This window comes from Sus scrofa, chromosome 15, assembly GCF_054392235.1.
Source record: "Sus scrofa isolate SSC_HxYL_T2T_F1_AM1 chromosome 15, Sscrofa_HxYL_maternal_Yorkshire_Landrace_v2.0, whole genome shotgun sequence".
NCBI classification, from domain to species: domain Eukaryota; kingdom Metazoa; phylum Chordata; class Mammalia; order Artiodactyla; family Suidae; genus Sus; species Sus scrofa.
The window spans coordinates 119,093,573-119,109,271 of record NC_139397.1 but is presented as its reverse complement, the minus strand read 5'-3'; the positions used below and the strand labels follow the sequence as shown (position 1 = coordinate 119,109,271).

General features: G+C 39.4%; 2 long non-coding RNA genes across 29 annotated transcripts in view; both read left to right on the top strand.

Annotated features, from left to right (window-relative positions):
* Positions 1–15,699, top strand: part of LOC146396078 (uncharacterized) — a 1,511,729-nt gene that overhangs the window by 688,873 nt on the left and 807,157 nt on the right. The window lies entirely within an intron of this gene.
* The window catches only part of HYCC2 (hyccin PI4KA lipid kinase complex subunit 2), an 81,836-nt gene that overhangs the window by 14,612 nt on the left and 51,525 nt on the right, over positions 1–15,699 (top strand). For 20 of the 28 annotated variants that reach the window (XR_002339352.2, XR_002339346.2, XR_002339347.2 and 17 more), the window contains exon 3: positions 1,616–1,713. This is a non-coding gene — a long non-coding RNA (hyccin PI4KA lipid kinase complex subunit 2). Of the gene's footprint in view, positions 1–1,592; positions 1,714–15,699 lie in introns of all 28 variants that reach the window. The other 8 variants (XR_014828879.1, XR_014828871.1, XR_002339341.2 and 5 more) reach the window with 1 other exon arrangement.

The following is a 15,699-nucleotide window of genomic DNA, read 5'->3' as shown; positions in this document are numbered from 1 at the left end:
TAGTACTTTTCAAGTTTTTTCCCCATGGCAGAACTTCCCATGGAATAAAAGACTAATGTGATAGACCAGTATATGAGACAGAAGTCAGCTACTATGGTTGAAGTAGCAGGTCCTGATACATCTTCAGTTTGAAAAACATTGGAGACTTGACTAGTTAATGTAATTTAACGCCAAGAGAATTTTATTGCAAATCTTTGTATTAAAAGTTTTTTTTTTTTTTTTGCTTTTTAGGGCCGCACCCTTGGCATATGGAGGTTCCCAGGCTAGGGTTCTAATTGGAGCTACAGCTGCTGGTCTGTGCCACAGCCACAGCAATGCAGGATCCGAGCCGCCTCTGCGACCTACACCACAGCTCACAGCAATGTTGGATCTTTAACTCACTGAGCAAGGCCAGGAGTCGAACCGGCAACCTCATGGTTCCTAGTCAGATCCGTTTCCACTGCGTCATGACAAGAACTCCTAAAAGAAAATTTGTTAATGAACATATTTTAAAATGTTAATTTTCTTTTGGTGTTTTTGATTTTAAAGTTGTGATACAGTTTTGAATCAAAGAGGTAGAAAATGATGTGATTAGCAACTACATAATAATAGTTATTACTTTATGAGAAAAGTATACTTTTAGCAATTGGAAAATGATTCTCTCTGATGAAAAAACTTTTAATATGTTTCTGTTCAAGTAATAGCATTTTCTGTGTTCTTTCCCCAAATGATAAAATATTCAGTTCTGTGAAACTCAGCCAGAATCATAATGTAGCCATTGGTACTTATTATTTAAGCTTGGTCTTATACTGCACATTAAAATTTTAATGATGTGTATGTGAGAGAGAGATCATTGCAATGTGTTTCAGAAGTTTATAGTGGAGTTCTCTAGTGGCCTTGTGGTTAAGGATCTGGCATTGCCACTGTTGTGGCTCAGGTCATTGCTGTAGTGCAGGTTTGACCCTTGGCCTGAGAACTTACAAATGCTGTGGGCATAGCCAAAACAAAAGAAAGTTGGAATCAGGATTTTGGACTGGAAAGTACTTATTTTTATAGACTATTCAGATGAGCCTCCAGAAAAATGTAAATAATATATTCAAAGTCTTTACAGATATTTAATGGCAGTTTTGAAACTAAAATTCAGACTTCTTTTCTCCAAATCTAATTTTTGTTTTTGTTTTTATTTTGTCTTTTTGCCTTTCCTAGGGCTGCTTCCCTCGGCACATGGAGGTTCCCAAGCTAGGGGTCGAATCGGAGCTGTAGCCGCCAGCCTACACCAGAGCCATAGCAACCCGGGATCCAAGCCGTGTCTGCAGCCTACACCACAACTCACTGCAACACCAGATCCTTAACCCACTGAGCAAGGCCAGGGATTGAACCCACAACCTCATGGTTCCTAGTTGGAGGTGTTAACCACCAAGCCATGACGGGAACTCCCAAATCTAATGTTTTTTAGTTTAGATTTGAAAATGGTGTGTAAGTATATCCTAGCTATTATAGAAATTTAGAAGTAATTCTAATTATTTTTATATTAGGTAAACTATTATAAATCAAAATTGTTCTTTCTCCTTTACATTATATTCTTAAGAATAATATCTCTCAATATTTCACAGGTTTTCATTTTCATTTTTTATAGAATTGGAAAATATTTGTCTCAACAAATGAATTCCACACTTGAACTCTGCTGCATTCCTGTGCCACCTCCTCCATTAGAACACTGATCTTAGAACAGAGGTAAAATTACAGAATTTAACTTTTTGAAGGGTAAAGACTGAACCTCTCATTTAGTTAGACATGTTAGAAATATTGGTAACTTTTGGTGGGTAGCTTCTATTTATTAAGCAATTTTACTTTGGAGACTTGAAATAATCACATCTTAATTATTGCCTTTAAATATTACTTTTGAAAGTGTTTCCTTTTTAACAGATGTATCTTTTAACTTTTTTGTTATCTAGATAGTACAGCTATTGAATTATTGAATTTACTCAGCATTTTATTTCCTAGTTACATCTAGATTAGTCCATTTCTTAGAATTTCTTTGATAATGTCTTGTGTTCTACATCTCTGCTGTCCAATATGGGAGACACTAGCCACATGCAGCTACTAAGCACTTGAAAGGTGCAACTAAAGAATGCAACTAAGGAATTTAATCTTTGAATTTTATTTTATTTTAATTAACTAAAATTAACTGGACACTACAGTCCTAGGCTTTTCCTTAGGGAAATTTGGTATTTATAATAACAGTATGTGTTAAGTGCTTTGTTTCAGACTTACATACCTTGAAATATCTTCAGAGTTGTTGACCTGAAAGTTTGCAGTAGTAAAACCATTTTTTACTATCATGTATCACCCTGGTAATGGTATAACTTTGCTTATACAACAATATTGGTCCATTAGAAACCCTTGAGAGCAGTTATCAGTTAGTTTTGCTTGCTGATGTATTAACTTATTTAATCTTTTAAAAAAAACAACAACATAACTTTGGAATGGATACTTTTAGGGCTGCACCTGGAGCATGTGGAAGTTCCCCGGGCTAGTGGTTGAATTGGAGCTATAGCTACTGGCCTACACCACAGCTCATGGCAATGCCAGATCCTTAGCCCACTAAATGAGGCCAGGGACTGAACCTGTGTCCTCATGGATCCTAGTCAGGTTCATTACTATTGAACCACTATGGGAATTCCCATAGGTACTTCTATTATCCTCATTTTATAAATGAGGAATGTGAGGTTACAGATTAGTTAAGTAATTTTCCCAAGGAAACATAACTTGTAGGTCATGGAGCTGGAATTCAGTCTCAGGCAGACTAGATCAAGAGCCCATACTCTTTAATCATTAGGCCATACTGCCTGTTATATTCTGATTCTCCATAAATCAACAATTCCTAGAAAAGATTTATGCTGACTATCGGCTAAGATATAATTTCTATCTGTGTAAGAAATGGAGAGCTTATTACTTGAGCAAGTACTATGAGTTTGCTTCCTGGCAAGTAATTATTGACCTTTCAGATCATGACCTAACATTTTATTATTTTGTTCATTGTATTTTATTCAGGGCTTGCCAATAAAGGTTGCCATTACCATAGTCACCAAAAAATAGTCATTTTCTGTGATACCCTCTTTTCTTTGTTTTCTACTCTGGCAGTAAGGCAATATGGGCCTTGATTGCTGGAATATCAACTTTAATTTTGTTTTTAAATATAGCTTTGATATACCAGCTGATGGGATGGGTATAAATTTACGTAGAAGAAATGATTTTCAGAATTCTGTATTGTCTATTTGAATAAAAAGAGAACTTGGAAGGGAGTTCTCTTGTGGCACAGCGGGTTAAGGATCTGGCATTACTGCTGCAGTGGCTTGGGTTTGATCCCTGGCCCAGGAATTTCCACATGCCATGAGTGTGGCTAAAAAAAGAGAGAGAGGGAGATGGAGTTCCCATCGTGGCGCAACGGAAATGAATCCAACCAGGAAGCATGAGGTTGTGGGTTTGATCCCTGACCTCACTCGGTGGGTTAAGGATCTGGCGTTGCTGTGGCTGTGGCGTAGGCCGGCAACAACAACTCTGATTAGACCCCTAGCCTGGGAAGCTCCATGTGCTATGGGTGCAGCCCTAAAAAGACAAAAAAAAGAGAGAGAACTTGCAGTATATTCATAGATACCTCTAAATACTAAAATATGCCAAATTTAGTTAGGAAACATATATTTTAAAAATTTCTCTGTAACCAGTACTGTTCTGTTTTCCAAATGAAAGTACTAAAATATATTTATTAGATTTTAGATTTAGAAAGTAGCTTATCATTGTAGAAACCTGAAGCCCAAAGGGTTTGAGTGATTTGTCCAAGGTCACGTAAGCTATGTGGTTCATTGATTCAACAAATATACACTAAGTACCTGTTATATGTCCACATACCATAATATACTTGTTAGCTTTGAGTCCATAGTGAGCACTCAGATGTGAGCAAAACAGAAAAGGAACCTGTTCTCATGTAATTTATAATCTTTTTTTTTCTTTTTAATGATTTTTATTTTTTTCCATGATAGCTAGTTTACAGTGTTCTGTCAATTTTCTACTGTACAGCAAAGTGACCCAGTCACATATGCATGTATACATTCTTTTTTCTCACATTATCATACTCCATCATAAGTGACCAGGTATGATTCCCAATGCTGTACAGCAGGATCTCATTGCTTATCCATTCCAAAGGCAATAGTTTGCATCTATTAACCCCAAATTCCTAGTCCATCTTACCCCCTTCCCCTCCCCCTTGGCAACCACAAGCCTGTTCTACGTGTCCATGATTTTCTTTTCTGTGGAAAGGTTCATTTGTGCCATATATTAGATTCCAGATATGTGATATCATATGGTATTTGTCTTTCTTTTTCTGTCTTCAGTTAGTATGAGAGTCTCTAGTTCCATCCATGTTGCTACAAATGGCATTATTTTGTCCTTTTTTATGGCTGAATAGTATTCCATTGTGTATATATACCACATCTTCTTAATCCATTCATCTGAGGATGGACATTTAGGTTGTTTCCATGTCATGGCTATTGTCAATAGTGCTGCATACGGGTGAATGTGTCTTTTTCAAGGTAAGTTTTGTCTGGATATATGCCCAGGAGTGGGATTGCTGAGTCATATGGTAGTTCTATATATGGTTTCCTAAGGTGTCTCCCTACTTTTTTCCCTAGTGGTTATACCAATTTACATTCCCACCAACAGTGTAGGAGGGTTCCCTTTTCTCCACATCCTCTCCAGCATTTGTTATTTGTGAACTTCTTAATGATGGCCATTCTCACTGGTGTGAGGTGGTACCTCATTGTAGTTTTGATTTGCATTTCTCTAATAATCAGTGATATTGAGCATCTTTACATATGCTTGTTGGCCATCTGTATATCTTCTTTGGAGAAATGTCTACTCAGATCTTTTGCCCATTTTTCAATTGGGTTGTTGGCTTTTTTGCTGTTGAGTTGTATAAGTTGTTTGTATATTTTAGAGATTAAGCGTTTGTAGTTGCATTGTTTGAAACTATTTTCTCCCATTCTGTCAGTAGTTTTTTTTTTTTTTTTTTTTTTTTTTTTTTTTTTTTTTTTTTTTTTTAGTGGTTTCCTTTGCTCTGTAAAAGCTTATCAGTTTGATTGGGTTCCATTGGTTTATTTTTGCTTTTATTTTTGTTGCCTTGGGAGACTGACCTTTGTGCAGTTTATGTCAGAGAATGTTTTTCCTATGTTCTTTTCTAGAAGTTTGATGGTATCTCATCTTACGTTTAAGTCTTTAAATCATTTTGAGTTTATTTTTGTGCATCATGTGAGGTTAGATTCCAGGTTCATGATTTACATGTGGCTGTCCAGTTTTCCCAACAGCACTTGCTGAAGAGACCGTCTTTTTCTCATTTTATATTCTTGCCTCCTTTGTCAAAGATTAATTAACCGTAGGTGTCTGGGTTTATTTCTGGGTTCTCTGTTCTGTTTCATTGGTCTGTATGTCTGTTTTGGTACCAGTACCACACTCTCTTCATGACTGCGGCTTTGTAATATTGCCTGAAGTCTGCGAGAGTTATGCCTCCTGCTTGGTTTTTGTTCCCCATCATTTATAATCTGATGGGAAAGGTAGTAAGTAATAAGTTCTAATAAAGTATAAAATCCAAAGCTTTAGAAAGGAAATGAATCATTTGTTGGAGTGGAAAATATTGGAGAAGGGAGGGTTCCTGTTTAGATAAAGTGGTCAAGAAAGGCCTGCTGAGACTAATAGGATTGGAAGGAGCCAGTTACCTAAGTAGTAGTTATAGGACAGCATTCCAGGCTGGAACAGCTCACACTGGATCCCTGGGATGAAGATGTGCATGAAGTTATACAGAGAAATTGAAAAGAGAGTATGGCCAGAACATACAGACACATCAGGGGAGAAGTATGAGCCATGAGAAAGGAACCACATTACATTTTTTTTTTTTTTTAGGGCCGCACTGGTGGCACATGGAGATTCCCAGCTAGGGGTCAAATTGGAGCTATAGCTGTCGGCCTACACCACAGCACAGGATCCTTAACCCACTGAGCGAGGCCAGGAATCGAACCCGAAACCTCATGGTTCCTAGTTGGATTCATTCAACCCCAACACATTACATTTTTCAACCATAGATTTTAGAGTAGGCATTAAATTCACGTTCCAGCTTTGCTGCTTAAACTGTGTTACCATGTGTGGGTCCCTTAAACTTTACATTTTAATTTTCTTATCTATTAGATGAGGATAACAGCAGCTATTTTATAGTATGTAGTATCCTGAAGATACTGAAGATTAATTATATAATACTTGTAGCAAACACTTATGTAGTGTTTACCCTGTGACAAGAACTATTCTAAGTACACAGTAACTATATGAAGTAAGTGCTGCTATTACCTCTTCTTCTGTTTTTTTTTTTTAAATTAGGTGAATTTTATTATATTTATAGTTGTACAGTCATCATCACAACCTAATTTTAGAACCTTTCCACCCCAAACCCCCCCGGCCCCTCCCTTCCTCCCCCGCCCACCTCCCCACCCCAACCTGTCTCCTTTGGTGACCATAGTTTTTCAAAGTCTGAGTCTGTTTCTGTTCTGCAAATAAGTTCATTGCATCCTTTTTTAAGATTCCACATGTTTGTGTCTCACTATCTAACTTTACTTAGAATGATAATTTCTAAGTCCATCCATGTTGCTTCAAATGCCATTATTTCATTCCTTTTTATGGCTGAGAAATATTCCACTGTGTATATGTACCACATCTTCTTTATCCACTCCTCTGTTGATGGACATTTAGGTTTCTTCCATGTCTTGGCTATTGTATATAGTGCTGGAATGAACATTGGGGTACGTGTATCTTTTTGAGTAACAGTTTTCTCTGAATAGATGCCCAGGAGTGGAATTGCTGGATCATATGGTAATTCTGTTTTTAGTCTTTTAAGGAATCTCCATACATTTTCCATAGTGGTTGCACCAATTTACATTACCACCAACAGTGTAAGAGGGCTCTTTTCATTTGTTTTTCAATTCATTATTATTTCATTTATTTTATTTTACATCTCTGCTTATTTAATCTTTAATCTATTTCTTTGTTCAGTATTTCTTATAAATTATCAATCTTTGCCTCCAGTTTATTTCCAAGATCTTGAATCATCTTTACCATCATTAAAGTCTTTTTCATGAAGATTGGTAATCTCCAGATCCCTTAGCTATTTTTCTGAGCTTTTTTCTTTTTTCTTTTTCTTGTTTCTCTATCTGAGTCATAATTCTCTGCCTTTTCATTTTGTATGGATTTTTGGTCTGGTCTATTTTTTGCAGATGTTAGGGTTGTAGCCTCTCTTCTTTTGATGTCTGGCCCCCTTGTGGCTGAAGTTGGTACAGGGGCTTGCTACAGGCTTCCTGACTGGTGCCTGCCCACTGAGGGTGGAGATGATTCTTATCCCACTGGTAGGTGGGGCTTTGTCTCTGGGTGTGATTAGAGGCTAGACTGTGTGCCTGGGAGGTCTTTAGGCAGCCTGTTTGCTGTTGGGTGGGGCTGTGTTTCCACCCAGTTTATTGTTTGGCCTGGGGCTTCTCAGCCCTGATGGGTGGAGCCAGATTTTTCCAAAATGGTCACCTCCTGGAGAGTTCGCCTTGATGATTACTCCCTAGACCTTTGCCTCTGCCTCCAATGTCCTTCCCCCACAACGAGCCACAGTTGCCCCCTGTTTTTCCCAGAAGATCCTCCAAGATCCCCAGACAGGTCTGACCCAGATTCCTCTTTGAGTCTCCGCTTTGCTCTGGGACCCAGTGCAAACTCCTGCACACAAGTCCTGCTGGCCCTCAACGCCAGATGCTGCAGGGGCTCTTCCGAGGCGTATGGCGGTTCCCAGGCTAGGTCCCAGGCTAGGTCCCAGGCTGGGGTCGAATCGGAGCTACAGCTGCCAGCCTACGCCACAGCCACCGCAACGCCAGATCCAAGCCGAGTCTGCAACTTACACCACAGCTCATGGCAATGCTGGATCCTTAACCCACTGAGCAAGGCCAAGGATAGAATCCTTATGGGTCCTACTCAGATTCGTTAACTGCTAAGCCACAACGGGTACTCCCCTCCTACGATCTTGATGTGGCCTCCTCTTTGTCTTTTGGTGTAGGATACCTTTTTTGGTAGTTTCCCATCTATTTTGTTGATGGTTGTTCAGTGGTTGGTTGTGATTTTGTTCTTTTCATGAGAGAAGGTGAGCTCCAGTCCTTCTCTACTTCACCATCTTAATCCCGTCTCCTCCCTATTATCTTTTTGAAATGAGAGAAATGAAGCACAGAAGGTTTAAGTATGGCTAGAAAGGGGGTAAGAGGATGTACAAACTTCCAGCTCTAAGACAAATAGGTCACAGGTGTGTGATGTACACATAGGGAATATAGTCAAAATCAAAGGATCTCTCTTGTGATGCAGTGGGTTAAGGATCCAGCATTGTCATTGCAGTGGCTTGGGTTGCTGTTATGGTGCAGGTTCAATCCCTGAGCTGGGAAATTCCACATGCCATGGGTGAGGCCAGAAAAAAAAAAGTGCATTAAAAAGCCACAATAATTAAAATATTATAGTCCTGGAGTTCCCATTGTGGCTCAGCGGGTTAAGAACCCAGCTGCAGAGGATGCAGATTCAATCCCCGGCCTCGCTCAGTGGATTAAGGATCCCACGTTGCTGCAAGCTGCAGCAGTGTAGGTTGCAAATGTAGCTTGGGTCCAGCGTTGCTGTGGTTGGTTTGGCATAGACCAACAGCTGCAGCTCCAATTTGACTCCTAGCCTGGGAACTTCCGTGTGCTGCAGTCCTAAAATAAGTAAATAAGTAAAATATTATAGTCCTCATACAAAATTAATGGGAAAAATGGCTCGATAATAGTTCCCAATATGTGTAAAACCTCTAGTATACAATAAAAAAAGCATTTTAAGTTAGGAAAAAATGGACATGCAAACAGTGTATTATAACAACTGAGAACTATTGGAGAAAAGAATTGTTAGATGTTTTTCATATCACATTCTAAAATAACTTCCAGATTGTTAAAGAGTAAACTGTATTTTTTATTTTATTTTTTTGTCTTTTTGCCTTTTCTAGGGCCTCACCCACGGCACACTAAGGTTCCCAGGCTGGAGGTCCAATCAGAGCTGTAGCCACTAGCCTACGCCAGAGCCACAGCAACTTGGGATCTGAGCCACAGCTCACAGCAACACCGGATCCTTAACCCACTGAGCAAGGCCATGGATTGAACCTGAAACCTCATGGTTCCTAGTCGGATTCGTTAACCACTGAGCCATGATGGGAACTCCAAAGAGTAAACTGTAAATGTGGCTAAACTTTAGAAGATTCAAGCCTTTACTAAACAAAAAGCAATTTTTTTTAAATACTGTAAAATACATTGTTACATCGTTTTTGCCACATCCCTTTCAAATACAGTATAGCATTCTGTGTGTTAATTTTTAATGCTCTGACAACTGGTACTCACTTGAATGTTTTGATAATGATTTTTATTCTCCCAGGTTTTTTTTTAATTAAAATTTTTTTTCTTTTTCGGCTGCACCCATGGCATATCAAAGTTCCCTGGTCTAGGGATTGGAACTGAGTTACAGCTGTGACCTACACCACAGCTGTGGCAGTGCTGGACCCTTAACCCACTGTGCTGGGCCAAGGATCAAACCCACACCTAAGCAGTGACCCAGGCCACCACAGAGACAACGCCAGGTCTTTAACCCATTACACCACAATGGGAATTCCTGTATTGTCCAAGTTTTAAAAGTCATACATATAAAATTAAACGAATGTAGAATAAATTGCAAGTTTTTATATTTAGATTTGTTAAGATTTCTTTATTTTTTTAATTAATTTATTTTTTACTTTTTTCTTTTTAGGACCACACCTGTGGCATATGGAAGTTCCCAGATTAGGGGTCAAATTGGAGCTGCAGCTGCCAGCCTACATCACAGCCACAGCAATGAGGGACCTGAGCTATGTCTGCAACCTACACCGTGGCTCACAGCAATGCCGAGTCTTTAACCCACTGAGCAAGGCCAGGGATCGAACCCACATTCTCATGGATACTTATCAGGTTCATTACCGCTAAGCCACAACAGGAACACCAGATTTGTTTAGATTTCTATGTTAAGGTATAAGCTTTATAAGAAGAGGTCCCGTCATGGTTCAGTGGTTAACAAATCCGACTAGGAACCATGAGGTTGCGGGTTCGGTCCCTGCCCTTGCTCAATGGGTTAACAATCCGGCGTTGCCATGAGCTGTGGTGTAGGTTGCAGATGCGGCTCGGATCCCGCGTTGCTGTGGCTCTGGCGTAGGCTGGAGGCTATAGCTCCGGTTCGACCCTAGCCTGGGAACCTCCATATGCCGCAGGAGCGGCCCAAAAAATAGCAAAAAAAAAAAAAAAAAAAACAACTTTATAAGAAGAAATTTTTTTGTACACGTAATGATCTATGCTCTCTAAAAATATATGGTGGATTATGGTTTTGATAATTTATTATATTTTGATATGCTATTAATAAATTTTTTTTTTTTTTTTGTCTCTTCTAGGGCTGCACCCATGGCATATGGAGGTTCCCAGGCTAGGGGTCTAATCAGAGCTGTAGCTGCTAGCCTACACCAGAACCACAGCAACGGGTGATCTGAGCCTCGTCTGCAACCTACACCACAGCTAACGGCTACACCAGATCCTCAACCCACTGAGCAAAGCCAGGTATCAAACCTGCAACCTTATGGTTCCTAGTCGGATTTGTTAACCATTGAGCCATGTCGGGAACTCCCTATTAGTAATATTTATATCCTGGAACCTTAAAATTTCAAACTTGAGTTTTAGAATTTATACTACAGAAGATAACAATGAAAATACATTAAAATGTATAATGATATTTATTGCAGCTTTTTTAATATAAAAAAGTTGAAAACAAATCTATTAGTAAAATAGTGAATAAATTATTGGATTGTACTAATGATTACTCTATAGCTCTTAAAGAGATTGAGCTTGAACTATATTTGAGTTGATTTTTCTTATTCGTTTGTGTATCAATTGTAGATTTTTGGTTTGTAGTTACTCTGAAGTTTTGATGTAAGAGTCTATATATATATATATATATATATATATATATATATATATATATATGAGATTGTTTTAAATTGTTGGTTTCTTAATTGCAAGTGCATCTCCATTGCCCTGCATTTGTACTTTCCTCTTCTCACGATTTCTGATTTTGGTGGCATAATCGTGCATGAATGATTTCATATCTTTACTGTATATATACCTTTACTGGTGAGCCTTGTCATTTGTGGAATTTTTGTTTCTGGTTGTGGCCTTTTCTTTTCTGCCTAGAGAAGTTCCTTTGGTATTTGTTGTAAAGCTGGTTTAGTGTTGCTGAATTCTCTCAGCTTTTGCTTATCTGTGAAGCTTTTGCTTTCTCCTTCAAATCTGAATGAGAGCCTTCCTGGGTAAAGTAATCTTGGTTGGAGGTGTTTTCCTTTCATCAGGTGAAGTATATCATGCCACTTCCTTCTGGCCTGCAGAGTTTCTGCTGAAAAATCTGCTGATAACCTCATCGGGGTTCCCTTGTCTGTCATTTGTTTCTTTTCCCTAGCTGATTTCAGTGTTTTCTCTTTGTCTTTAATTTTGGTCAGTTTGATTAATATGTGTCTCACGCTGTTTCTCCTTGGGTTTATTTTATATGGTACATATTGTGCTTCCTGGATTTGAGTGAGTGATTCCTTTCCCATGTTAGGGAAGTTTTTGGTTATTATCTCTTCCAAAATTTTTTCTGTCCCTTTCTCTCTCTCTTCCCCTTCTGGCACCCCTGTAATACAGATGTTGGTGTGTTTTAACATTGTCCCAGAGTTCTCTGAGACTCTCTTCATTTGTTTTCAGTCTTTTTTCTATTTTCTGTTCCACATCTGTGATTTCCACTGATCTGTCCTCTACCTCACTTATTCATTCTTCTGCCTCCTGTATTCTGCTGTAGGCTGTTTCTAACGAATTTTTTATTTCAGTTATTGTATTTTGCATCTCTTCTCGTTTAAGTTTTATATCTTGTATCTCTTTGCTCAGTGTTTCCTGCAAATTATCCATCTTTGCCTCCAGTTTATTTCCAATGTCTTACATCATCTTCAGCATCATCAGTCTAAAGCCTTTTTCCTGGAGGCTGATAATCTCCAGATCACTTAGCTGTCTTTCTGGGTTTTTTTCTTTCTCCCTCATCTGAGTTATAGTTCTCTGTCTTTTCATTTTTATAGGTTTTTGGTGGTGACCTTTTTACAGATAATAGAGTTGTAGCCTCTCTTACTTCTGGTGTCTGCCCTCCTTGTGGCTGAAGTTGGTATAGGGACTTGCTGTAGGCTTCCTGATGGGAGGGACTGATGCCTGCCAGCTGGTAGGTGGAGCTGATTCCTATCCCCTCTGGTGTGTGGGGCTTTGTATCTGGTGTGATTAGAGGAAGCTGTGTGCCTGGGGTGTCTTTAGGTAACCTGTTTGCTGATGGGTGGGGCTGTGATCCCACCTGGATTATTGTTTGCCCTGGGGCTTCTCAGTGCTGATGGGTGGGGCCCAGATTTTCCCCAAATGGCCACCTCCAGAGAATGGCAGGCTGATGAATATTCCCAAGAACTTTGCTTCCAATGCCCTTCCCCCACAACAAGCCACATTCACCCCTTGTTTTCCCAGGAGACCCTCCAAGAACTGCAATCAGATCTGACCCAGATTCCTGTGGAGCCTTTGCTTTGCCCTGGGACCCAGTGCACATGAAAGTCTGTGTGCACCTTTTAAGAATGCGGTCCCTGTTTCCCCAATTCTTGTGGAGCTCCTGCGCACAAGCCCCACTGGCCTTCAATGCCAGATGCTCCAGGGGCTCTTTCTCCCAATGCCAGATCCCTAGGTGTGGGGACTTGATGTGGGGCTCAGAACTTTCATTCCTATAGGGGAGTCTCTGTGAACCAGTTACTTTCCAGTCTTTGGGCTTCCTTCCTGGGAGGTATGGGGTTGCTTATATTGTGTAATTGCCCCTCCTACCTCTTGATGTGGCCTCCTCTTTGTCTTCTGGAGTATGGTTATCTTTTTGAAAGTTTCCAGTCCATTTGGTTGAAGATTGCTCAGCATTTGGTTGTGATTTTGTTGTTTTTAGGAGAGAAGTTGAGCTCTAGTCCTTCTGTTCTGCCGTCTTAATCTCATCCTCTCAAGAATGAGCTTGAACTATAGATTTTTCATTATTTTTCCCAATTGAAAAATCACATTGAGAATACTACCTAAAGGAGCTCCTGTCGTGGCTCAGTGTTTAGCAAATCCAACTAGGAACCATGAGGTGCGGGTTCGATCCCTGGCCTCGCTCAGTGGGTTAACAATCTGGCATTGCCATGAGCTGTGGTGTAGGTCGCAGACTTGGCTAGGATCCTACATTGCTGTGGCTCTGGCGTAGGCCGGTGGCTATAGCTCCAATTGGACCCCTTGCCTGGGAACCTCCATATGCTATGAGTGTGGCCCTAGAAAAGACCAAAAAAAAAAAAAAAAAAAAAGAGAGAGAGAGAGAGAGAATACTACCTATGAAGTTCCCATCGTGGCGCAATGGAAGTGAATCCGACTAGGAACCATGAGCTTTCAGGTTCTACCCCTGGTGTTGCTCATTGGGTTAAGCATCCAGCATTGCCATGAGCTGTAGCATAGGTTGCAATATGGCTTGGATCTCGCATTGCTGTGCCTGTGGCATAGGCCAGCAGCTGTAGCTCCAATTAGACCCCTAGCCTGGGAAATTGCGTATGTCGCGAGTACGGCCCTAAAAAGTGAAGAAAAAAAAAAGAGGGAGAGAGAATACTATGTATGATGAACACATGACTACATTTAATGATACACACACACACACACACACATATTCACACATAAATATATTTGTGAAGAAAAGTACATACTGAATGGTTGACTCTGTATATCTTTGTGGATGGAATAGGTAGTTAGGGTAAGTTCATATTTTTACAGGTGTATACTATTTATAGTAAGTATTTTAAAGTTTTTACTGAAAAGTTGAATATCAACTTTTTTTTTTTTTTTTGCTTTTTAGGGCTGCAGCTGAGGCATACAGAAGTGCCCAGGCCCAGGGGTCAAATTGGAGCTGTAGCTGTTGGCCTACGTCATAGCCTTGCCAGATCCGAGCCTTGTCCATGACCTACAACCACAGCTCACGGCATCACCGGATCCTTAACCCACTGAACAAGGCAAGGGATCGGACCTGTATCCTCATGGTTACTAGTTGGATTTGTTTCTGCTGAGCCACAGTGGAAACTCCCTGAATAAAAGCTTATTAATAGGAATAGGAATAGCTTTTTAAGTTTCCAGTAAATAAAAAGCAAAAATTGTCCAGTGTGGGTTACAGGATTTGGCGTTGCCGAACCTGCAGTGTAGGTTGCAGCTGTGGCTTGGATCTGGTCCCTGGCCTGGGAACTCCATATGCTGCGGGGCAGCCAAAAAAAGAAGAAGGAAAAAAAAAAAAAGCAAAAATCATCAGTCATTATTAAAATCCAGGAACAGAGATATAGGAGATTTTCTTTTAAGTTCCTATTTTGTTTATTTTGGGAGAAAAGTCCTTTCTGTCACAGCTATAATGAAATTGTACTTTTTTTCCTTACGTGATGATGTCTTTGTTAAAAGTGTTTACCTCCTTTTTTGGAGTACTTCTCAAAGAGGATGTAAAATTTAGTCTTTTTTCTGTTAATCTTGTGGTCCACTGAACTCATTAGCAATAACGAGGTGTTAGAAAGAGAAGTTATAAGTGATATTAACAAGTCAGCCCCCTTTTTTTATACTTTCATAAGAGATGTGGGAGGAAAGGGAAATATTAAAATCATGATGTTAGAATTTATCCCTAAAAAAATTATTTCTTTAGAAAATAATGAAGGCTTTGCTTTAACTTTTTATTCTTTATTTGGAGCTTAATAAAAATGGAATCTACTTTATTTCTTTTTTAGGTACTTTGTAAATAAAGACAGTTTTTATTATCAATAGCTGTTTAGGTTTTCTTAATTTCCAGAGACTTAGGAACTCTGAGAGTAAGTGCTGAGAGTACTTAGGAACTCTGAGAGTAAGTGTATATATATATACAGCACTTATATATATATGGCAAGCCTGGAAATTTTTTAGTCTTCTTACTATTGAGAAATTTGTAACTAGCTCTGAAGGGACTTTCTGTACATCACAGCTAGGTGAGCTTTTCAAGTCTGTTAACCTCAGTGACTTTCCATCCTTGATGTGGACTAGAAGATCTTGTTTATACTGTCAGCCCATGCCTCCCTCTCTACTCTCAACTCTCTGTGCTTCTAGCCACTTGGATCTTCTTCAGATTCTACAACTTCCTGTGTTGCCACAGAACCTTTATATAGGCTGTTCCTTCTCTGTGGAATGTTCTTTTCTTATTCCCCACAACTGCCACTGATCTTTGATATCTCAGCTTAAGTGCTACCTCAGAGAAACCTCCTGATTCTTTCATTAACATTGTGTTCTTTTGTTTTATGCTGTTGTGTATCTTTTCTTTTCATTCCTTATCTCTTTGCAAAAAAAAAAAAAAAAAATGTGTTTAGTCTCCTTCTTTGGATATCTGCTCCTTTAGCATGATTTGCATCTGTTTTTAACCATGGTATTTCCAGCTCCTTGCATGGCATGTATATTGTTGTTGATTAAGAAATATATATGGAATAAATTGATGAATTTCTGACCTAATCCCTCC